This window comes from Vidua macroura, chromosome 8 (genome assembly GCF_024509145.1).
Source record: "Vidua macroura isolate BioBank_ID:100142 chromosome 8, ASM2450914v1, whole genome shotgun sequence".
Lineage (NCBI taxonomy): Eukaryota > Metazoa > Chordata > Aves > Passeriformes > Viduidae > Vidua > Vidua macroura.
The window spans coordinates 15,196,649-15,221,413 of record NC_071578.1 but is presented as its reverse complement, the minus strand read 5'-3'; the positions used below and the strand labels follow the sequence as shown (position 1 = coordinate 15,221,413).

The following is a 24,765-nucleotide window of genomic DNA, read 5'->3' as shown; positions in this document are numbered from 1 at the left end:
AGCAGTCATCTGTGTGTGGGCAACTACTGAAATGGAAGATAAGAAAACCTGTATAAAAATTGTGAAGTGGGTAAGTACCCACTTCAAAGGGTACTTTGAAGGCAGAGAGTTTATGCTGAAAAGAGATCAATGCATAAATGGAATTTGCTAGATTTGTTAAGAATCAGTTCTTATTATTTCTGTATCCCTTAATAAAATAATTAATAATCTTAGAAAATAAGAAAATGCATAATTTGCTGTTGATTTGCAGCTTGTCAATAATACAAAATACTGGAGCCAAGAAATGGCACTGTATTATAGGATAACAAAACTCAAGATTGTGGATCAGAGCCTGATAAAAACTTTTGGTATAATCTGGTAATTTGAGAGTCAAAAGTTGTATGGCATGAGAAGGACTTGTTGGTGTTGAGCACAGGAGAAACTGAGAGCTATCTACAGAGGAAAGTCAAGAAAGAAATTGAGGCAAAGCCCACCTTTATCAGTGTTTAAATGGGGGTGAAGAGACCATTGTGGGCATTACTAGTAAGAGTTTACTGGAATGTCATGTATAAAGCTCTGTCCATCTGTCAGAGTTTAAAAATTACTAATCCAAATTGTAATAGATCATAGACATCATCAGGGAAATCCAGAACTTGATTTGTGGAAAGAAATTGAAAGAGGATCTGTTTCAGCTGAAGAAAAACATGAGTGTTGTATATAAATATAGCAATAGGTGAACAGAAGAGAATAATACTTGGAATGTTCTGGGGAGAGAAACAAATGGGACAATTTCTAATCAGGGGAGCCAGTGCATGTTCAGGCACTGCCTTCACTAGGAAGAGTGAAATGAACTGATTTTAAGATACGTATTGGATTATAGAAGATGTTAGGTAATGTCTGCTAAAAAGCAGAGTTTTGGATTGGTGATTCAGAGGTTTTAATCAAGTTCCATTTTTTTATTTTTTCAGATGTTTATTGTTTCATCAGTTTTTGCAGGAAACATTTGATCCTGATAAAATCCTTTTTTTTTTTTTTTCCCCAAAAAAGTAGGTAGAACAATTCAATCTGCCATTATGTAATTATCTTGGAACACCACCACCAAGTGCAATGAAGGAATATGGTGGATAAAGTCTGTGTTACTCGATCTCTACTTAATTTTAAAAGTTCAAAATCAGCTTTATTTGTGTTCTTTTACTACAGTACAAATAGCTTCTAATATTCACAGGAACATTCAGAATTCACAGATGAAAATGGGAAAATCTGGAAAAAAGAGGACAATTAAGATTTTTCTCTGTAGAAGGCAAGTATTATTTCTTTAGAAGAAAATTCAGTTGTGATTCTTATGTGCTATTGTGCTGTGTAGTCTACATGCAGCATTCAAGTATTGAACCTAGAGATTTTTACTCCTGCTATAAGTGCAAACCACAACACAGCCTTAACTGAGGAGTTAATTACTCTTTTGTGTATGAGCAACACAAATCTACAGCAAACACAAAAGGAAAATTAACGTGTCAATTTGTAAATGAATTTTTCCCACAAAACTGCTCTACTTTTTCATTTATTTTCTTCTTCCTCCTAACACAGCTTTAAACCTCTGCCTATGATTACCTATCTCAGGGCTTGTGACAATTTGGATATCTCTCTGTGTAAAGCTTATGAACTCTGAATGGTACTTGGAAACCTCTATATATAGCTGTGTCAGCTTGAAGATTCTTTGCTAATCTAAAATCCACAAGAAGTGATTTTTGCTCCTGGCACATGATCAATAAGGAATTGTTAAACCATGATAATATCCTATTCAAATACATTTCCTTGCAGTATGACAATAGGTAGGTTAAGCTGGTTTTATAGATGAAGTGAGGCAGTGATAAGTAAGTGATAAATCATCTGTTCTATGCAAATTTCATCACCTGACTAGGGACCTACCTGACTAAGAAGGTACGATGACATCTTGTTTGGTGTTGTAAAGTACATCTTGTATTAAATATTGGAGGGGGACGGTGGACTTAGATGACTCCTACCTATGTTTGGAGTGGAAAATGAAGGCAGAGAAATGCAAAGGGTTTCCTGCATTTAACAGCTGTTATGAAACCCTTAAAATCACAGTGGTCTTGTGTCCCTTCTGTGAAGAAACTCAAAGTCCATTGTACTGCTAGTTTAACAAATGGTGTTTGAAGAAATCGGCGCTGCCCTCAGAGGACAGGGCAGCAAAGCTCTGTGCCGGAGCACTGGGGAAGGAGCCGGTGTTGCTGCCTCAGCAGACCAAGGCGAGCTCACATGGACACCAATGATGTGTTGCATGGAAAAACCTGGCTCCAGCAACTGGCGCGTGGCCGAGCAGTTGTTTTCACCGAGGCTGAGGAGGGGTTTGAACACATTTGTGCAAACGAGCTTAGTCCTGGGATCACGGCCGCACGGATGCCCGGGATGCTCGTACTGCCCGGGATGCTCGTACTGCCCGGGATGTTGTACTGCCCGGCTGGCCCCTCCGTGCCGGCAGCTCGGGGCCCCGGGGCCCCGCTCCGCCAAGGCACCCGGCGGGCCGCTGGCAGCCAGGAGACAAGGAGGGGCTGCAGCTCCCGTGGAGCTGAGGATGCTCCCGCGTCCAGCTGAGAGGTGACTGCAGCCGCTCCGTGGCGCGGAGCCTTCCCAACTTCCCACGGTTACCTCGCTCTTCCCCGCCCGGCTCCCAGCGCGGTCCCGCCGGCCGGGAGCGGGGCTGCCGCCCGGTGACCTGTGAGGGGAGACCCCGCCCTGCCTCAGGCCGGGCAGCGCACGGGCACCCGCGGAAAGCCGGGCGCGGGCGCGGCGCCCACCCCTTCCTCCGCGCCGGTGGAGCCCTGAGCCGGGGGCGAACTCCGGGAGAAGGGACCGTCCCGTGCGCCCTGCCTCTCCCCAGCCCCCGCGCCTGCCTCCTCCCCTGGTCACTGGGACTGATGAATTAATCATGATGTGGCTGCTGTTAATGCATTTATGTGGAGCGGGCTGTGCCAGTGGCTCGCGGCGCGGCGGGTGAGGGAGCGCGGGGAGCGCCGGCCCCTCCGCTCCGCTCCGCGCCGGGCGAGCCGCGGCCGCGGCGCTCTCCATGGCTCCGGAGGAGGTAATGGGAGTCGGGACGCGCTGCCCGTGCCCCGGCAGCCCGGGAAGGGGCAGGGCAGGCGGGGCGCGGAGGGCGCACGGCGGCGCGGGCAGGGCAGCTCCAACTTGCCGGCAGGGGGGACAGCTCCCGGGTTGCCGCGGGAGGTGTGCGGGGTGTGTTCGCTTCGCGTCCCCGAGGTTCCCCCAAATCCTGCCCGTGGTTTAAAAATCGCTCTCTTGGCATAAGTGCGCGGGAGCCAGACTCACTTTATCGCCGCTGACGCTGTCGAAATCGCTGTGGCTCCAGCAGTAACAGCAGCGAGCCCCCTCCCTGCATCCCTCCCTCCTTCCCTCCCTCCGCCGGGTCACCCGCTCCTCGTGAGAAACCAAATGCTGGTATTCCATTAGCTTCATCTTCCCCGCTTATGCGAAAGTGAGGAAGACTTGCTAATTAATTTACATACGAGGGAATGATGTCTGAAGGAAGGAGAAAATACCCCATTGCACCTGCTCCGCCGAGACTTGTCATCTGAATCTGGAGGAGAGCTATAAATCATGTAAAGTGTTCGCGGTGGAGTCGGCTTCTTCTGAGAGCTGTAGGATTATGTATCCAAATGCTGAATTTATATTTCCCACTAGGAAAAGACTGAAACTCAGGTCAGATATAAACTACATCATTTCATTTAAAACAAAACTGTAGTTATTTATTGTAATTCTAGAGGGGATTTTTTTCTCTCCTGATTAAATAGGAAGTACTATTAGAGCATGCAGTAATGATTTACACATTACAGCCTGAAATCTATTGCAGAGTTGGAGGTGGTGGAGTGTAAGGATGGTGCTTTAGAATCACGTATGTCCACTTATTTTTGCCGCACATGAAAAGACTGAGAATAACCAGGCTGGTTTACCTTGTTTTTAGTGTGCACAAACCCATATTTTCTGAGATACAGGACAGGGAAAACTTGGACAAGGGATAGCACAACTTCCATTGAAAATGTTGACTTTCTCAACTACAGCAATTAAAATCTGTGTGATGCCTTCTTTGATTATTTCCACCTTTTGAAAAACTTCAAGAAATGTCATAAGCTACTTTCAAGAATTTCACTTCTAAGGCAATTCAGTAATTGTTTTTGACGCTTGCCTGCTAAATGAGCTGAACTAGGAGACCTACTGTTCAGTAAGATGTTTGTGTTATTCATGTGCCAGGTATTTCATCATAAAATACAAAATGACAGCTGTAGTCTGATGAGGTCATGGTTTCATACTGTAGAAATTATTCATACTTAATTTTGTGACTTTTCATATATTTCACTAGGTTTGTTGCTGTCAAAACTGGACTGAGGTTTTGTCATTTCAAATGGAACTGATTTAGATTGGGGTTAATTGCTTTAATAGCCTAGTGTATTTTTGACAAAACTGTAAATGGCAAATATTACTAATTTTTTTTGTTCCACTTATGTAAAAATACTGCTTTTTGATTAAAAAGATGTTACGTGTTTTAACTGGATCCTGTACATTGCTTCAGAATGAGGAAATTAAGGAATTTGTGTGCTTTGATAGCACGTGTGATTTGCAAGTTTCATAAGTTGTGAGCTTATTGTAAAAGTGTGTGTGTGTGTGGGGCAAAAGACTGCTATGCTAGTAGAAGAAACTAATAATAACACAGAAATCTGTGAGGTAAGCAAGAACATATGAGCCAGGCTAAGCACTCAATATGCTTACTTTGAAAGCAAGCCTGGATGCAGTAGTTCTCATATCACTGTTCTACAGCAACAAAATAAGGGAGACAAAAATAAGCACAAGCCAGAAATAAAAAGACAAAAATCTAAAAGGAGACTAGTCAGGTGGGGAAAAATTTGGAAATCAAGAATTTCTGTCAAATCCAAGACTGCAGGTCATTGTTAAATGAAGTCATACTCACATACACAGCATTTTTATGGCATTTAAGGTGGAAGCCTTGGTCTATAACCAACCAATTAAAAGAGATACAGTTGTTGAGAATTTGGTTTGTCACCAAATAAGAGATGGTAGAGGTCAAATGACAGTTCATCTCTGGACTTGGAGCAGGAGAATAATTTGTTTTCTTTTCCAAGTCCTCTTTCTCCAACTGGAAATGTGGTCATGGACACCAGTCTACAAAGTGGTCAAAATTTATTAATTAGTGAATATTTATTGTTTTGAGATACCATCATAATAGAAATACTTTTTTCTGTGTAACTGGTATTCTTCTGGCCAGTACTTTGGCTTTGCAAGTCATAAATGAAATATGGGAGTTCTAACTTGGGGTTTGAACAATATATGTCACTGTGTAAATTTCAGTCCAGTGTACATTTTTGTTTGGCTGTCAAGTGTTAGGTTCACTTATATTGGAAGAACATTTGCTTCATTTCTAAAACAAAATATAAAAAATCATTTGTCAGCCAGAGGGAGGTGGGGAAATGTGTTCATCCTCATCAGATTTTATTTGCCTTACAATAATGACTTGTGTTTGATACAAGGGATTGTGGGGTTGGTGAATGACAGACCCGCCTACATTTTCAACATTTGCACCAGAGTGAACATGCTTTTTGGGTCAGGAAAGCACAGTGCTGCTTGTTTATTGATGGACACATCTTTGAAAGGAGCTGAATGGAGAAGAGTTGGTTGTCTGCAACGTTGCTCAATGTTCACTTGCTGCTATACAAATAATTATGTGACAACAGGCCAGCAGCTATAGATGTGTGAATATGCCCTCTCTATTTTCTGTAGCTGTTCTTGCTTTACCCACTGCCATAGAAAACTTCTGAATGGATTGTTCAATGATTAACATGTTACCATGTTATAAAGGGTGGGGACAATTGATGTCTTAACAGACAGGTTAAATTACATGATTCTGCATAGTGACAGTGTTTGAGGTGTATTTACTTTGAGTACAATCAAATTCCCTCTTTGACTGTTTATATAGTAAGCAGGAATCCATTAAACTGGCCAGGAGGACAAATATTTAATGAAGACCCAAAGAGGCAATATAATTTCTGTATGTTTGCAGTGCACTGCTCTGTTTAGCTGCTGATTAAGTCTTCTGATCTCAAGGAGATCTTCTAGTCATCTGCTTTGATGTAATATTCTGTAAAACCATTTAAGCTATAGGGGTAGGAGTTTAAGTCTTAAGATTGTTTTATCTTAAGGATAAAAATTGCATGAGGTCCTCTCACAGCCCTGGTTGAACTTTAGTGGGAATAGTGTGAGCAAGAAGTCTGGGAAGGAGGGGAGCAGAACAGGGAGTAGTTGATCACTGTAGTAATTCAGGGCTGAAGAAAAGACCTTTCTGAGTTAAATAACAATCTTATCTAACTTCAGTTATAAAATCAACACAGTCTACCTTTAAGTACATTGCCCTGTTACTCTTTCTGGAAAGATATTTCAAAACCTCTATCCTAATGCTTAGAGCTTTCTTTGAACTTTCAGCTTAAATATATTCTTTGACTCCTAATTTTTAATCTCTCTATATTGTTATTTAAAACGAGCTCCTTCCTCAGTGTGTAGCCCTCAATAAATTATAAACATTGATCATGTGTCTTTCTCAGCTTTTATGTGCTAGGATCAAACAAGCAGAGCAAACATCTTTTAGTCTATGTGGCAAAACAGAATAAATAGGAAGATAGAGAGGCTAGTAACTTGATTCTCCTGAATTCTGAACCTTGTACTTGAAGTGTTTGCTCAAAGTCCTGAATAAGACTGCTAATGCTCCACTTAGTCTTTTGAAAATACTTTGTCAGACACTGGTGGATATCAAGTTTGTTTTACAGATAGGCCAGGTTGGTTTAATCTGTTAATAGTAAACATGGGTGTGTGATTTATCTTTTTGTGTTGCTCTCCAATGACAAGAGAGCATCACAGAAATAATCACAGAAATTCTGCTATTCATAATCATGGGGCTTTGAAGAGTAACTAAAGGTTTTCCCATTTCTAATCCTGTGCAAATGCTCCTCCAATTTCTTCTGTAAGGTAGCAAGAACCTCCCCTGCATCAAGAGGGCTTCCTGTAACCAGTTTTTATCAGAACACCTCTGCTTTTCACCATGTGTACAGACATGCAGTAAGATGAGTGTGAAGGACGATTTTAAAGAAGTCCATTCAATATGTTACCATTAGTCACCTTTATGCCAACTTTATTTTTGTGTTATGCTTGTATTTCCAACTCAGTAAATAATTGCTGGGTGATACCATATCAAATTCCTTAATGAAATCTGGAGAGAGTGAATTTTGAATGTCCTTTTCATAATATTTACTTTAAAAAGGATTGGCTTCTCCCTCCCACCAAGCATTTATAAATACTGATTAAGATCCCTCCTGAGCCTTCTCCAGGATAAAGTAATTCAGCTCTCCCTGCCTTTCTTCAAATGACAGATGCTCCATGTCCTCTATCCTCTCTGTGTTCTGGATGTGCATACTGGATGTACACATGTCCATGTCCGTTCTGCACTGGGGAGCCCAGAACAGGAGGCAGTATTCCAGATGTGACCTCACTGGTGCAGAGGGGAAGGATCATCTCTCTCAGCCTGCTGGCACTGTTTTTCCTAACACTGAAAGTGTTGACTTTCATTGCTATGTGGGCACTTTGCTGATTCATGTTCAATTTCTTGCCCACCAGGGCCTTCCCCATCCTTTAATGCCCAGTTCTTTCCCCTGGTTAGTTCCAAGACTTTTACCAGTCCACACAGTTATTTCTCTCTGGGTAAAGAACGTGCATTTCTTTTGCTGAACTTTATTTCTCCAGCCTGCTGAGGTCCAACTTAAAGGCAACACAACTGCTCCTAATTTCACACACTCTGCAACTTGCTGAGGGTGCCCTCAGTCCCATTATTCTGGTCTTTAAGGGAAATGGCCCCAATATTAACAGGGGTGCACAATTAGTAATGTTCCTAGCTGAATTTTGTGGCACTGATCACAATCCTCTGAGCCCAGCAATTCCACTGCTTTCCATTTCACATCACTTTCATGCTTCATTAATAATAATGTAATTGTTAGCAATAATAGTAAGTAGCATCAGTAATAATTTTCCTACTGCTGTGTGACCAAAAAAATTAACAGATAAAAAATATCACTTCACCATCTTTCCATAGCACTGGCATGTGTGTGTATACATGTGCACCAAGTGATTTGCCTGTTTGTCTATGTTTGAGTGTATGACTGTGAATTACTGATACCATATATTTGACACAGGGAAGATACTATTTTACATATCATACAGGCGCTGCTTTTTTTTTTTTTAAATTAGATTTATTTCCCCACCTCATTTTTATGGGTCAAATGAACCTCTGGGCTTGTTATAGTTATGGGGAATTTGAAATACGTAATCTTGAAATTGATTGCATAATACAGGTGAATTAATTGCTCTATAGGTGTTGTTTTTGAAGCCAAATGGCCATTCAGTTGAAGAAAGTGTGTACCTTTTGTTAAAAAATGCAAGGGCTTTTTTATGTTTCCTTCAAATTGCAAAAAATTTTTTGAGAAAAATTGCTTCTGTGTTCCATATTTTCTCTTGCTATTCACACTCACCTGCTTTGCCAGCAGCAGTGAGAAAAGACACTGAACTATCCTCATTGCAAGCAATACTTAAGATTTCTAGGGTGAGACTCAGTGCTCTGTGTTTAAGCTCAAATTATTTAAGTTAGGTCTAGGATCAAGCTGTTTTACTGCAGGAAAATTTATTCAATATTGCTTGAAGAGGAGTTTTCTGTTTCTTTAGCAAGTGACTGATACTTTTGCTTTTAGCTAAAAAAGATATGTTTTGTTTGTGTGTGTGCATACAGAAGACTGATGAAAAGGAACTTTTTAATCAAACGGCTTTCCATTTACAGAATACTGCAAAGATAGCACTTACAATACTAAAAATGATGATTCTCTTTTTTCTCTGCCTTGAAATGAGGATATAGTGTCCTAGAGACAGTGATGAGCTAATTGTACTTACAACTTAGTACCTTGATACTGATTTTGAGAAGAAATCTAGTCTTTGCAGTTTGATTCTGAATTCGCATTCTATAGTAACTCCATCAGAAAAATGGGAGAATTTTGCTTCTCTGTTTGGTGCTAAGGCCTCCAGAATTTGGAGAGAAATTACTTTTGGCATCTAAGCTACAGTGAACAGGTGAGAATTGAAAAACTGTGAATGAGCACCTGTGCAAGTATGCAGCTCTAGCCTTCACTTTTGTTTCCAAAATCAATATAAATGCATATATGCTCATCATCTGAATTTCAGAAAAATAATTGCTTTAGTTTTTTTTTCCTTTTTGTTGTTGTCTATAATTTCCTGTTAATACTGTACATCTGTTTAACTTGGAAAGGCAGAGCAATTCCTTTTCAACTGAGAGTATAAAAGATGGAAATGTAGTTATTAAGTAAAATGTTACACATTACCTGCAGAACAATGGAGAAAATTATTTAATATTTTTTCCTACTACAATTCTCCAGCTTGCTAACCAACCATTTTGTGTCATGTAAGTTTCTGCAAGTAAAGAAAACTATTCAGAGAGGTAAAAAATGTGTTTGACTTTTTGTAAACTGCAAACAGTAGACTTTTTTCCCAGAAATTGGCAACAGAAAAATGTGTTCTGAGGTTGTATTTATTTACAATGGGATCTTACAGTGGATAGCAGAAAAAAAAATTGAAGCGAGGTAGGGATATAGATTATTTTGATAAATGGCAAAGTATCAGTTAGTAGAGATACTGGGTTTTAGACATGAATTAATAAGGTAATTCAAATACAAGCAAAACATTTTAGCTTCTGGATGGAAATAAACTGGGCTACTTCTGTTCTTGTCATAATTTAGCATTTATATAGTGTTTAGAAGGTAAAAAACTCCTTGTAGATACTAATGATCTTCATTACACCCTCTGAAGATAGGTAGGTGTTCTGCAAATTAATGGTATAGGAACAGTATATTTTAGACCTAGAAATTTTCTAAGAGTTTGAATTTTGGTATAAATGTGTTTGAAGTTTATGAAGGGCAGACTATATCCCTCAGCATCCAGAATTGGCTCTTACAAGATATGCTTTCATTTTTAAGGAACAAAGATACAGGCTTTCATTCAGAACACTTGAATAACATCATATCTCTTTGATTACAAAGTCTAGTCAGACATCGTTTTTCCTGAATAAAAATGTTGGATACTATAAAGAACATTTTTTAAAGGTTCACACAGTCCTTAATTTACAAAGATTCTATAAGATTCAGCTTCCATTTTTTTGTGGAAAGGTATTTACATATGGAAAGAGGGAGCTTGTCTCTCCTGTCTCCACCCTCCTTGGTTGACAGACTTTCCCTCCAGCAAGCAGTTGACAGCAATCAGTTTGCGGATTATTTCTGGAAGAAAAAAGTTTACAGCTTTTCTCCAACAGTAAGATTAAAAATAAAGTAGCTGTCATCTATTTCCATGGCTTAACTAGTTAAAATCATAGCCACAAAAATGCCATATTACTCAGCTAAGCTGTTCACTGCATTTTATACAGTAAGCAGGCCTCATTAAATAAAGGCAGTCAAGCCTTGCAAACAATAGTTTGTAACACAAAATTTTAAAAAATTAAATTTTTATTGGAAGTTCAGAATTTGTTTTTTATCATTTCTAGATACACTAATTCTTTAAAACAAGCCTTACACAGATATTATAGTGAAATATTTAATTTGGTAACCTTGTCACATATGAAAGACATCTAAGTAATTCTCAGGATGAAAGAAGTTTGTGTCTTGTAACAGCCAAATTCTTGAGCATCTTCCAGACTTGGCTCACATTAATCCTCACAGCACTGTGTTTCCCATTGTACCATTTATAAAGATAAATACTGTCAAGTTTAAGATGGAAAATAATTTGTATTTGTCAACTTTGACACTTTCTAATGCTAGATTCTTGAGATGCAATATGAAAATAAACATTTAAGGGGTTTCTTTTTCTAGATTGCCACAGTCAGAAATCTTTTAGACCTAATCCCCAAACATTAGGCTATTTCAGTCTCACAGATTATGACTCTGTTTCCTTTGCACCGCATGCTACCTTTAGTTTATTCTGTAAATAAATAGTTCAGTTTACTTAGACGGTGTGTTTTGTTGGGCTCTGTAAACCTACTTAATTTACAGAATTTTGTTGTATGGATGTGATTTTTTTCTGTACTATACAATGTGAAGTCTTCCAGTACTTTTGGCAACCTTTGTATCACTGATTTCCTTGCTGTGGTATTTTCCCTCCTGTCCTATAGAAATATCCTTACTATGTGTAGACTTTGTTGTGCTTTTAGGGTTTTCTAAATTCAAAATCTGATATGTGCGCTGGAGAATGAAGAAGAACAAAAGGCTCATTATTTTAATGTTCTGCTGCATTCTTATCTTCGCTCTAAGTTTCTGGATCCTAAAGAGTCATGCCTGTACACTGCAAACACTCCTGAGAGCTTAGGCCTCTTTAGCAGGTTAGAGAGCTGAACACTTGTATTGTTTTCACTCTTTTATTAAGCCCCCCTCTGCAAAATTATGGAAGTTTAAGATAGTTATTTAAATGGCTAATGGCTGGCTTTTTATGCTTGCGACTTTATCTCCTTTATCCCGAGACTATAAATAGTGCCAGTGATAGAAAACCAAAGTTTTGAAACTAAATTTATCTTGAAAAGAGAACGGTTATGATAATTATGCACAGAGCTTTAGAAAATGGAAATAATATAAATCTTCACTAAATAGTCATTACTCAAAGTTAGATAATCTGCTATTCTGAAAAGACCACTGTATCATTGTTCTTTTGAATCCTTGTGTGGTCACAGGCACAGAACGTGGTGCTATAATACTCCAAGGAATTGTTTTACTTTGCTTCTATAGGGAAGCAGTTTCCTTTAATCAAATGGAAGCCAATAGAAATACAGGAGCATCGAACAGGGCTCTCTGATGCCTGCTGGGAGATATTTAAATTTGTGCTAGCTTGCACTAGAAGGAAATGCTGTTAAAGCATTTTGTTTTGTTTCTATAAAAACTGTAATATTCAGTGTGCAAAATCGCCGTAAAAAGAAATCAGATAATATCGTATCTACTGATTAAGGCAATTAGTTGTTCAGCCAATTGTGGAATAATACCATACATGTTTTAACATGTTTATTTCTGTACAAGCTGATCATATTGCTTTATACTATAAATAAAAATATGGGCTGCTCTATTGTTTCTGCTTTACTTTTTGTGATCCTGGGGTATTCTCATTTATTAAATGGAAATAATTATATATATATATATATATATATATATATATATATATATATATATGGAAGGAAATAATTATATAGATCTTAAATTGCAAGTATTGTTTCAGTTAAGATGATTTTGCATTTATCTATGAATGATTCCTTGCTAAAAAGGTTAAGAAAAAGAAGAATGTTAAAATTACAGAGTAATTTTTTAAAATTATGAGTCAAAAAATATCAGTTGTCTCTGCATATGGTGTATTATATGTGCATTAGTATTTTGACACATTCTCTGTCTGTTCAGCCATGTGCTGTTGATCCTGGTCCCATGAAATGTGTAATTTGTGCATAGCTATTAATAGCAATAGTTACTTTATAATTTTTCTTTTGTTGATTTCTTTTGTTGTGAATAGTAAGATTAAATTTATTTTTTTCAATCTTGTTGTAATCTTATTTTCTTAAACAGATGGATCGACCAAGCATATACTGTGAGTTGTTAGACAGGAAGCTTTGGGTAAGATTCAGAATTAAGTTTTGGGTTTGTAGCTATTGAATGAGACATTTTCATTATGAGAGTGTGCCTCATGTCCAGTGGTTTAAATGTATTGTGTAATTGAATTCAATTTGTGCTTAGTATTTTAAAATGTACTTATGTAAGACATGAAAAAATTCTATGTGTCAGCATGGTGTTGGTGAGAAACTTTTGGAGGGAATGTACCTGTCCACACACTATTTCAGTATAATATTATCTGAGAAAATGTTGATTATGTTTAATAAAATTACTCTCTTCCTACTCCTAACTAACTTTAAGAGAACTACAGGTTTCAGGTAGCTGAGCTGTAGGACAGAGCTTACCATGCTGGCAGCAGGAAATCTTTATAAGTAGTGGAGTTTGGTTCACCTAAATTAATAGAAAATCTTTTTTTTTTTTTTTTTTTTTTTTTACAAAGAGCTAGGGCAAAACTTCTTTCCCCTTCTACAAATGATCTGAGGAATTTTACTTCCTAAGTGAACTAATTTATTGTACTGCTGGAGCTTCAGAATTCCTCAGAATGCAAATTCTACCTTCCAGTTAGTTAGATAAGTATCCAAGTATGAAATAATTTCATCTTGACCTTTTAATATCTAACTTATTTGAATTTTGCCTCTGAGTAAATACCTCCTTAGCTTTAATACATTCCTATTTAATGTGGAATGGCTATGAAAAGTGATTACCATCTAATTGTTAAGGTAATAAGGAAAACATTTTCCCTACTTGAAGTTTTATATATTAGTTTCTTCCTATTTAATGTCAAGAGCACGAGTTTAGGAAGACTGAGTGAAATGGGAGGAGTTATAAATGGATTTCCTACAAGGTAACTAGACAATCCTTTCAAAGTTAAACTGAACTAATAATTTTTACTTACATCTTATTAATTCAATAAGTATATAACGCTTTTCTTTCTATTCAGTGTATTTTACTGAATGGCCATTATATTTCTTAAGAAATATCTGTACACATAGATCAATATTTTAGATTTAATTTGGCCCAGTGTTCCAGAGTTTTTTTACATTGATGTGACCTCAGATCCTAGCTGGCAAAGTAAGGTGCACACTGGTTGTCTGAGAGTAGCTACTTCATGTGCTCAAGTCATAGATCCATGTTATCTCCCAGTGAAAATGCAGCCAAGTTAAAAATACTGTTGTACCTTCTTGCCAAATAGATTTCATCTGCTGCATGTGAAACTGTTATTTTGGAGGGGCTAGTAGAGAGTAAATAGAATATAATAAAAAAAAAAAATTATGTACTGTTCTTTTTGGGGAGAGCAAAGGATATGAAACACATTGAACAATAGGGTGGAAAGATAAATGCTCCTGTTTCAATGCAGTCTAGGTAAGACGAATGCCTGGAATTAATCTAGTGGTAAATTACTTTCTATCCTACACTCATAATCTGTGCTTATTGGACTTGTTATTGTGTGGTAATCCAATTTCTCCATATGACACCAGTGTAAAAGAGAACTGTCTTTGCCTGCAGAGACCAGTGCCATCTATTTTCCTGCTCATCCCTTTCACAGACCAGAAAGTAATTGTACACTGCACTGCATTTCTAAGTAAAGCCTTCTTTGCCCTTCATTTTGCATTCTCTGATTCTTTATTTGGCACAGAAAACTCAAGAACTGAGTCTGTTTTGATCTACTGGGCTTGACTTTATAGATGAGGTTCAGATTGGCTGTCAGTGGAAAAGCTGAGCTTTTTGCTGTGAATAACCAACAGTTGGCCAGCAGCTGTATGTGGAAAGGGCTCAACTGTAGAGCCTTGATGTGAAAAGCCAGTGTTTTATCATCCATATAATTGGTGTCTGAAATCCATCTGCAGCCAAGTGTTAACAGATCTCTCAGGTTAGAAATTAACAATCTATAGCAGTGATAGCCAATTCCTGGAGAAAAGCATGGATGCTATAGGAATTAGCCACTGTCTTTCATTTTAGAAGCATCACAACAAAGGTATGTCCCTCAGTAAAATAGCAATATGTGCAGCTGAGGGGTTTTGCTGAAATAAACCTTAGAAGAAATGGGAAAATGGCACAAAAGTGAAAAATTAAGCAAATGCTCATGACTTTCTGTAAATGACTACTTGAAGGGTGAATTCAGACACTGCTTTGTGAGAGATTTTAGATGGAATGGTAGATGAAGGAAAATAGTAAGGAACAGAAAACTTGCTTGCTTGTGATTTGTTGTGCTAAGAAAAGCAGAAATTTACCTCTGTAAAAAAGCAAGATTGCACCAGACACCAAGTTCCATCATCTGTTTCTTTTCTTAATCAGAAGAAACTTGAAAAACATTGTAATTTTATGTAGCTGTCTAGGTCAGCTGTAGTTGAGCTGATTCCACTTTTAGCAAGAACCAACTCTTTTCATGCTAAAATAATCAAGATAAGAATGGAAAAGACAGGTCCATCATGCTTTGAATCATTAAATCTCTGATCTCTAATTGGCCCAAGGGATTGCTAGAGAATGTCAGTTTTCTAATTTATTTTTTTTTCTAAAAAAGGACTTTAGTCTTCTAGCTGGGGAAGCAGTTATTAAATCTGCACAGTGCACTCTAACTCACTTTTGAAAGACTTGCACCTGCTTCCACTGAAATGTCTGAGAAGCAAGACAGGGTATTGGATGAGGAGAGGTCTGAGCATACTTCTTGCCCCTGACTTGTTAAACAGCTGTTGAGCAACAAGAACTATAATTGTTGAAACCAAACCTGGTCATGTTGAAACTGGGAAGAGATTAATTCTTCCAGAATGGAATGCTGATTTTTTTATGTTGTGGGTAATACAGGTTTTTTTTTATCCATGCTTGCTTAAAAGTATGAGAACACGTGATCTGCAGCATGTGCAGTGTGCAAGATCAAAAAGTGTTATTTCCTGCACTGTTTTGTCTCTTGCTCTATGTGTAAAACTTGTTACAGAATTAGTATTTAACATTTATTTCTCTTACCTACCTCTACTTTAAGACCTTTTTTTTTCCTTATTCCCATAACAATGTGTTATTTGTGGTCATATTGTGTGTACTTCTAGAAGATAGATGGTGTTCTGGTTGGATTTTTTTTTGGTTGGTTGGTTGGGTTTTTTTTTTTGTTTTTTTTTGTTTTGTTTTGTTTTGTTTTGTTTTGTTTTGTTTAACAGTGGTAGAGCTATCTTTGACCTTATTCTGTTCCTTTAAAATGAATTGTGAATACTTCTGTCACAGATTATAGGCTCATACAATAAATTCAGAAGATACCTCAGGAGGTATCTTGATCCAGCCTTCTGCTCCAGAAGTGTTGAAGTCAGGCCAGGTTACTCAGGGTTTTCCCAGTTTAGTCTAGAAAACATCTGAGGACAGAGACAGTACCAGCTCCTGGGACAGCCTGTTCCCATGCCTGACTGTCCTTGGGCAAAACCCACTTTTCTTTATGGGCATTTGGAAACTTGTGTCCCAGCTCACATCTGTTGTCTTGTGTCCTCCCACCAAGCAACACCCTGAAGAGCCTTGCTCTGCTCTTGTGGTGACCTCCGTATAGGAAAGCTCTCTTGTTATTAATAGTAGTTTTATAGTGATTGAAGTACTCTGCTTCACTTAGAAGATTAGCTTCCTTTTTTGTGGTTCGGATATAAAAAAGCTGTTTGAGGCAATTTGTCCTGTGTGTCTTCTCTGTCAAAGATATGGGTGCTTAAAGAGAAGGCTCAGAAAGACCTTATCAGTGTTTATAAATATCTAATTGGAGAGTGCAAAGATGAACCTCGTCCCTTCTCAGTGGTGCCCAGTGGCAGAACAAGAGGTAAAGGACATCAACTGAAGCACCTGAATTCCATATGAGCATAAGAAAAGGTTTTTTACTGTAAGGGAGCTTTTGCGTGGAAGTGTTTGGATTTGGCTTTGGTTTATTTATTATCTGGAAATAATAAAAATAATCTCATGTAGAAGTAAGTTTTACATGATGATGGAAAGATAAAATGAGATGCAAGCTAAAGGGAGCCAACTGAACAACAGCTAAAATACTTTTGTTATAGATAATATTAAATATAACTATATAATTAATAATATATTAAATATAATTATTTTAATGCTATATTCTTAATTGCTTTTTTTTTTTCAGAGGCTGAAATGAGAATAAAATATCCTGATTTTTTTTTCCATCTGTGAAGATACTGGGTCTATTTGTTTCGGTAATGTTAAGCATTTTAGTAAAAGTTGTGTTTTATGTCTCCAGTCAATTCCTATTGTTCCAATAGGAAAAAAAAGGCAAAGTATTCTGATTCATTGTGTAACAAAAAAAAAAAAAAAGCTTTTGATTTTCTTTATCTCACATTTTATAAAGCAAGTAACATTAATAGAAATTTCTTCTGCTAGGTGCACAAATCAGAACAAGCTTGTTGTTTAAGATAACTGTTTAATATAAGTCTGAATTAAATTTTCCAGAGGACAAACTTGAAAATTTGTAGAGGCATTTTAAGATTTATGGCTTGTAACTGGAGATATTCAGAATTACAGGCTATTAGCTAAATTGAAAAATAGTGTATATTGAGGGATTGCCAGTCATTTCAGAGATGGTATTTAAAACCTTTATTTGCAGATAAGTATGTTTTCTGAAATATCAGCATTCTTTGTTTATTGGGGCAAGTAAACTTGGGGAGTTGTGTCTCATGCAATGATCTCTTGTATCTCTCCAGAATCATTTGGAGCTGATGGTTCCAAGGGCCATATTTAGGTAATGCTGCTCCATAAATGAGCATGTCAGGCAAAGCTGTTTGCATCATGTGATTACACACACATCCCTCTTCATGCCCTATAATTCTGGCACCTAATAAAGCTAAAATCGGGATTCTAGGCTCTCTAAAGTCAGTGGTGGATTCAGAGACTAATTCAACTGTCTAAGTTAGGAGCACAATCTGCATTGATTTCACAAAGGATTCTCATTTCATGCAAACCTAAAGAACCATTTAATTAAATTACATCTTTAGGGGAAAGGGAACATTCATTCTATCCCCATCTTTACCTGACTCCTCCCTCATATAACTTGGAAAGGAAAGTAGTTTTCAGTAGACTGTGCTCCTTGTTTTGGTGTTTGATTGGGGTTTTTAAACATGATCTCTTTCTTATCTCACAGATCAGCTGTTCCTGTGTTTTGTACTAGTACATAGAATATCTGGGTATAAAACTGAAAATTGTTTCATTGAAAATTGATCCCTATGCCACCCAAAGTGGTGTTCTTAGCTATTGTCATCTAAGAAGCCTCAAAAGTTAATCTATGTGAATATTTTAATTTTTTTCTGCACCTGTTCCATATTATTGTCTAATTAAAATATATAGAAAAATATGTTGCATGTCATTAGCACTTTTGTCCTAAGGAACAGCTCTGTTTATGGAATACTCCTTGAGACCAGCTTTCCTCTGTTTGGAGATCATTTCCCCACCTGTGAAGTAGTCCTAGGGAAACTCAGTAATTCAATATAAATATATCAGCAACTGAGAGAAAACCACACACTGAGATTTTCCTATCATTTAATGTCTGTCATGGAAATTTTCAAGCAAAGATTGTCAAGCTTCTATTTTTACATTAGAAAATATGTCTCCAGTAGATGGGATGGCTGGGTTTTATGAGGACTTCATTTTGAGAATACTGAAAACTGGAAACAAATTTTCTTGCAAAAGCTAGACCTGTAATCCTTGTGAAGTGGCAGATAATTCACTAGTACCATTAAGAATCATATCTCTGTTCTGGCTTTCTCCCTGGCTAATAAAACCTGGAGACTTCAGCTTATCCAAATGCTTCCCCTGCCAGAGCAGTAATTATATAATGAGTTGGGTTGAAAGGGACTTCACTTCCTGCCATGGGCAGGGACAATTTCCACTTGCTTGCCGCACCACTGGACCAGGCTGCTCAAAGCACCATCCAGTCTTGAACATTGCCAGGGATGGGGCATCCACAACTTCTCTGGGCAACCTGTTCCAGTGCCTCACCCCCATTAGAGTGAGGCATTTCTTCCAAATGTCCAATAGAAATCTACCCTCTGTCAGTTTAAAGCCATTCCCCCTTGTCCTGTCACTGCATGCCCTTGTAAAAAGCCTCTCTCCAGCTCTCTTGCAGGCCCTTTAGGTACAGGAAGGTGCATAGTGTCTCCCCAAAGTCTTTTCCAGCTGAACAGCCCCAAATCTCAGCCTGTTCTCTCAGCCTGTATGTGTATGAATAGTACTCAGTGATATCTGGATGAACTTCACACTGTCTCCACAGTTGCTTATATAAATTTTCTATAAACAATAATCTTCAGTTTTACTGAAGTTCTGAAAATGAGGCATTACATGTTTCAATAGCCTACATCGTATTTTAGCTATGAAACTCATGGTTAGAAGGGTCTACCTTTGGGGATTTAGACACTTAAAGGGACATCAGAATCTGTACCTGGAGTGATCTGATAAAGGTATTCTGTTTGTTTGTCTTTAAAGTGTAAACAATCTTTGAATAAGTCATGCTCAGGACCATTTCTGGTACTATCAAGTTTTCTGTTTCAACCATGAAAGTGATAGTCATTCTCTCAAATGGAAGATTGCCTTCAGATTTTAAAAGCTTTCTTCTAGTTGAAAGTGAACTTTCATTTCTCTTCTCTTCTCTTCTTATCAATCTATGGTGACTGTTAGGTAAGGTTTTTCCTGTATTGATACATTTTGCTGATCATTTGAAATTCCTTGCTGATCATTTCACTTACTTCGTTTTAAAGCTTTGCTGTTTGGGGCATTAAATGTAAATTGAAATGAAGTTTTGTTGAGGCTTCTTGGTTTGGATACGTTTACAAGAAATTTAACTGCAAATGCAAATGTTGTTTTAGAGATAGATATAGAGGTAGATTTCTAAAGGAAAAGTCTTTAACTCAAATTTGAATGGATACATTTCTAAAATGTTTTTGTTGGTATGCAATTATTGTAGTAGTATTTTTCAAAGAGAGAAGAAAAAGATACTGTCTCCACCTCAAAGTCACTGCTGTGGAAGCACTGTTCACATCTTTCTTTCAGTTTTGTTTTGTAAACATATTTTTAGAAACAACAACAACAAGACAAAAAAAAAAAATCCATGAGTAGAAAAAAATCATTAGTACAGTTTTCCCTGTATCTTATCATCTGGCTTACTTGTTATTATACCTGCAACTAGGTCTAAAGAATGCTTTAATTCTATCTCATCTGTCACTTTAAAAATATCAAATTTAAAGTCTCTCCTGGAGTCATAATTTTTTTTTATATTTTAGGATTTGTTTTCAGGAAAATTGAAGAAACGTAGACATATAAACTCATATTACAGATATATCTTCATTTTTATTCACACTGTATAAAATTGTATCATGTTGCTTCTGTTTCAAATAGATCATAAAAAATTATTTTTAGTATCTTATATTGGTTTTACTTCAACTCCCTTTTTCTCAGATTTTCTTTTTGGGACACTGGATACAGCTTCAGGCAACACCTTTTGCCATTTGATTTTTGGTACCAGCACAATGAAGCTGAAAATGGATTTCTAAAACTGAGAATCAGGAAGGACAGTGTAGGGCATGGATGTAAAGTACTACAGAGCACCTGGTAGCTGCTGAGGTTTATGTGCTTGAGCAGTTGGGGGTGCTTAAAACTGACACAGCACATTGAGATTTATCAGATTGATAACCAGGAGTTCCACAGACATGCTGTGGGCTAACAGAGACACAGTAAAGTCTTGTCAGGAATGTTGTGGCTGTAACCATGACAGACAGTGATCCCTACCAGTGCTACAAGTAAATAAATATATCAGCTTCCTATAATGAAGTTTTTTAACAGCCTACATGTAATGTACTTAGGCTCTTTTTCCTTTTCTGATAAATAGAAATTTTTAAATATTCTGAGTTTTTGGGGTTAATTCTTTATTCTTCAGTAAAAAGGACCTATATTAAAGGTGTCACAAGCACATCCATTTTCTGAGCTGCTTCACTAAGTGATCTGTTTGGTAACATTGTACTTAGAGAAAAGCAATTTATAACTTCAGGCACATAGCTAATTTTGAATTAAAACATTGCTACTAAAAAGATGTAATATCAGCGTTGTTAAAGAGCAGTGCTTATTGTTTCAATAAACAAGGCTACCCTTTAGACACTACACAGTAATCTTTTATTTGTATTTATATATACACCTTCAACTTTCAAATTAAAATCTAGTTGATAGAACTTGATGAATGCATTAGTTTCACTACAGACTGAAGTATTTTGCAATGTCCCAGAGCAGGTCTAATGTGCTTTAATTGCACATTCTTCAATCCCAAACTACAAGTTTCCTTTTTCTTAGGAAAAAGGGAGTTTCCTCCCATCTATGGTGACTGTACAGACACTTGTGGCACAAGTGGACTTTAAGGGTAGTATTATCAATTATAATACATTTATAAAGCAGCAATAATTAAAAATATTGACTTTTGTTATTATAAAGCAACAAGAGTCAATGTATTTAATTATTAGCATCTTCACTCACACCTGTACCTCTTGTTTGTTGTTTTGAATCCCTGAATATGTGCCACAGAATAGATTATAAGCTATAGCTATTTTTACTGGAGTTATCCATATTGCACATTGTTCGAGTTGTAGAGTATTGTACTTTTAATGAGCCAGATGTAGAGGTTTTTCAGCTGTTCCCAAAAACTTCTGATGCTTTTACCTACTCTCATAACTTTGATCTCTGATTAAATTTAAATAATACTAACAGTTGTTTTCTGCAATTCTTGCTGCTTCATAATTGTTTCTAAGAGCATCAAAGACTAGAATGAAATTTATATTCTTTTAACTTAATTAAAATGTTTTACTGCAGAATACTAAGCCTAACCTTCATGATCAGAATGTGCATATGAAACAACTCATTACTAAACTGCAGGAAAGAACCTGCACACAGAGAGATTCATGTGTAGGATGCATTGAAGATGATGCTGGTGGACTTGGCAGCTCGTTGTGAGAAGATGTGGCAACTTCATGTGTATCTCCTATGTTGCTGTGATTGTAGCTCTAACTCTAGAGGGCTGTTTTGTTTATAAAATATATCTTACACTAGCAGAAGATGTCAGCTTTCAACAAGCCAAGATGTAGAAGGGAAGTGTGATCCCAAGCTGTTCCCAGAGACTCTGTTCTCTGACAGCTATACAAAAACAGCTCTTGAATAACTAAAATGGAGGTATTTTGAAATACATCTATTTTTATGCTCATTATTAATACTTCTTGTCTTTTACCTAGCAGTTGTTTTTGGATTTTGTTTTGTTTGGAGTTCTTTTGGGGGGTTGGTTTGGGTTTTCTTAATGCTCCATAAAAGTTCATATTTAATCAAATACGAGGATTGCCATGTCTTCAGGGCAGATACACAAGATGAGACCTAAAGCCAGCCTGTGTTTAATTAATTCTATGCTAATGAATAAGAATAAGATGATTTATAACTACCTGTAAAGACTTTTTCTGTTTAACTATATTAATTTGTTGAGAATGCCTATAGTGACCATTTAGCAGTGTCCAAGTTCATGTTGAGCATCTGGCTTTTCTTTTTGATTCAAGTGTTTGATATATTAATTTTTAGATAGAATCTTGCATGGATTAGATGATCCAAACTTTTTAAAACTTCCTTTCTACTTCTTTCAGGGAAAATTCAGGGAAAGAGATGGCGATGCTTTGATATCTGTTTCTTCTTCCTTTTCTTTTTCTTATACTTCTGCAACCATCTGTTCTTTTTGATCTAGTTTGATGCCAGAAGGTTCTTACTCAGGGCAGAACTAGCTTTACAGACAATACTGTGTCATCCTTGCATCATCATAGACAGAATTGGATTTTTGCACAGGAGTAACATTTGCGCAAAAGTCTTCAACTGAAAAAAAAAAAGGTACTGGTGGCTTTCTTGTGACCTTTTTTCCATTGAAGTGTTTCTTAAAAGCATGCTTAGTAAAATCCTGATATTTAATAAGTAGCAGTTCATATTGAAAAAAAGCTCAAAGACTTTTTATTCTTTGTTCTCCAGTGCAGAATTTCATGTGTGAGGCTACTCATGCACTGACAGCACTGCCTGCTGTGACATTTTCTGATTATTAGTGATTATTGGCAGCACTTTGCAAGTATTCCACAGCAGAAAACATTTCATTATAGGTGCAGCCAAAATCTCAGTCAAAAACTGCATTTCAAAGGATATATACCAATGAAGTGATAAAAAACAAACCAGAACACCAAAAAAAAAAAAAAATTGAGCATGGCTTGTAAATGCTTTAAAATATGCTTGGATGTGATAGTGTTCCTTGTGGAGTGGGTTTTTGCTCTGGGGGAAGAGGCCTTTCGGTCACCTCTGGTAGTTGCACTAATGCTTTTGCCATCTTAAGGTTTCACTCAGAAAAGGTTCACTTTTACCGGTGTGTTCTATTTCATTACAAGATTTGGTTACAGCCCCTCCAGATTTGTCCTCCCTGCACACAAAGGGCATAATGTAAGAATGAGATCTCAAGGAAACAAATATTTTAGGGGTTATTTTATTTACCGTATTGCAATATGTGTTGGAATTCGAGCCTGGGACCACTGGGTGGGGCTGTACAAATGTCAAAGACTTCTGCCTACGAGTTTGTAATACAAGCATGAGCTAAGAGACAACACATGGATACAAACCAAAAAGGAGGAGTAATATAAGGCAGCAGTAAGATGTTAGATGTTAATCATTCAGCAAAGAAGCAACTGGCTTTTGAAGGTCAAGGAAGCAAAGAATTTGAAACAGAGAATGAAGTGGCTTTGCTGATACCTTCTAGCATGTTTTGTGTGCAGAAGAGCACCAACTGTGCAAAAATCCTCCTGCAAGTACAGCAATGGACAGCAGACATGAAGTACAGCTAAATGATGGAAGATGTCAGAACAGGACAGATTATGAGCCACTGAAGAAAATTAGGAGAAGCAGAAGACTATACAGATTTTTGGCCTATATTGGGATTACTTCAAATCCTTTTAACTTTCCTTCTCTTAAAGAATTCTGTTGTAGAACATCAGGGCTAGAGCATTCATCCTACATACAGTATATTATAGTTTATCAGAAGAGTTACTTGTTAATCTGACAAAGTAATTTCTGTTACCTTTCAGTTCCAGTAACTACAGAATCCAAATGGTTTAAAGATTGAAGTCTTCTGAGAATACATGTGATTCTTTCCTTTTGTGTGTCAGGTTGTTGAAAATTTCACTCTGAATGTCTGTTGCCATGCTTAATTAGCAAGAGATCATGAGTGAAACTGCTTCTTCACCAACTGTGACCAGCAGGTATTGACAAGAAAGGCATGTAAACTCTACAAATGACTGCTGGTGTGCTTAAACCAGCAGAAAAATATGTTCACTTCAATGTCCCTGGGGCATTTAGCTTTGTATTAGACAGCAGCTTTTACTGGAAATGTGAGCACAGGGCTTGTGAACTAGCAAAAATCTATAATGTTCCAGCTGTTTGAAAAGGTCCCCACACACTTATTGGTACAGTGTTGTCAATATCTAACTCAGCAAGTTCAAAACTTTTCTTCTAGGGGATATAAACTCAAAAAAGAGATTGTCCATTTTTCCACTTTTCAAAGTTGTTTTTAATCTATTTTTGTTACTCATTTTCTTCCAGGTATTGGGACTAAAGCCTTAAAGCTGTCCTTTCCCCTTAACTGCAAGATCTTTTTCACTCTACCACTGTGAAAAATTTAATTTGTCTAGTAAAATTATTTTCATAAAGGAGAAAAAAATACAATCTTGCAGGAAAAAAGTAAGAAGCCTTAGTTAATTAGTGTATTAAATTCTGGAAAGAGTTGTTGCCTTTGCGAGTAAAATCCTGCTGGGTTTTATGTTGTTAGGAAAGAATTAATTCTTCATCCTTATTGCAACCAACAGGGATTCCCAGCTCCTGCTTGTGAATAAACTGTAATATTGACCCTTCAGTGCAAGTCAGGATGCAGACAGGTGTCAAGAGCCATCTGGCTTGGCCTGACCATAGAGTCCTCATTTGTGAAGGTGCTAATTTC

General features: G+C 37.2%; 1 protein-coding gene across 3 annotated transcripts in view; it reads left to right on the top strand.

Moving 5' to 3' along the window:
* Window positions 1–2,987: 2,987 nt before the first annotated feature.
* LOC128811057 (heparan sulfate glucosamine 3-O-sulfotransferase 1-like) overlaps window positions 2,988–24,765 on the top strand; it is a 46,801-nt gene continuing 25,023 nt past the window's right edge. For 2 of the 3 annotated variants that reach the window (XR_008438217.1, XM_053984343.1), the window contains exon 1: window positions 3,648–3,714. The gene's annotated coding sequence lies outside the window, so the exon portion shown is untranslated. Of the gene's footprint in view, window positions 3,080–3,647; window positions 3,715–24,765 lie in introns of those variants that run through there. The other variant, XR_008438218.1, reaches the window with a different exon arrangement.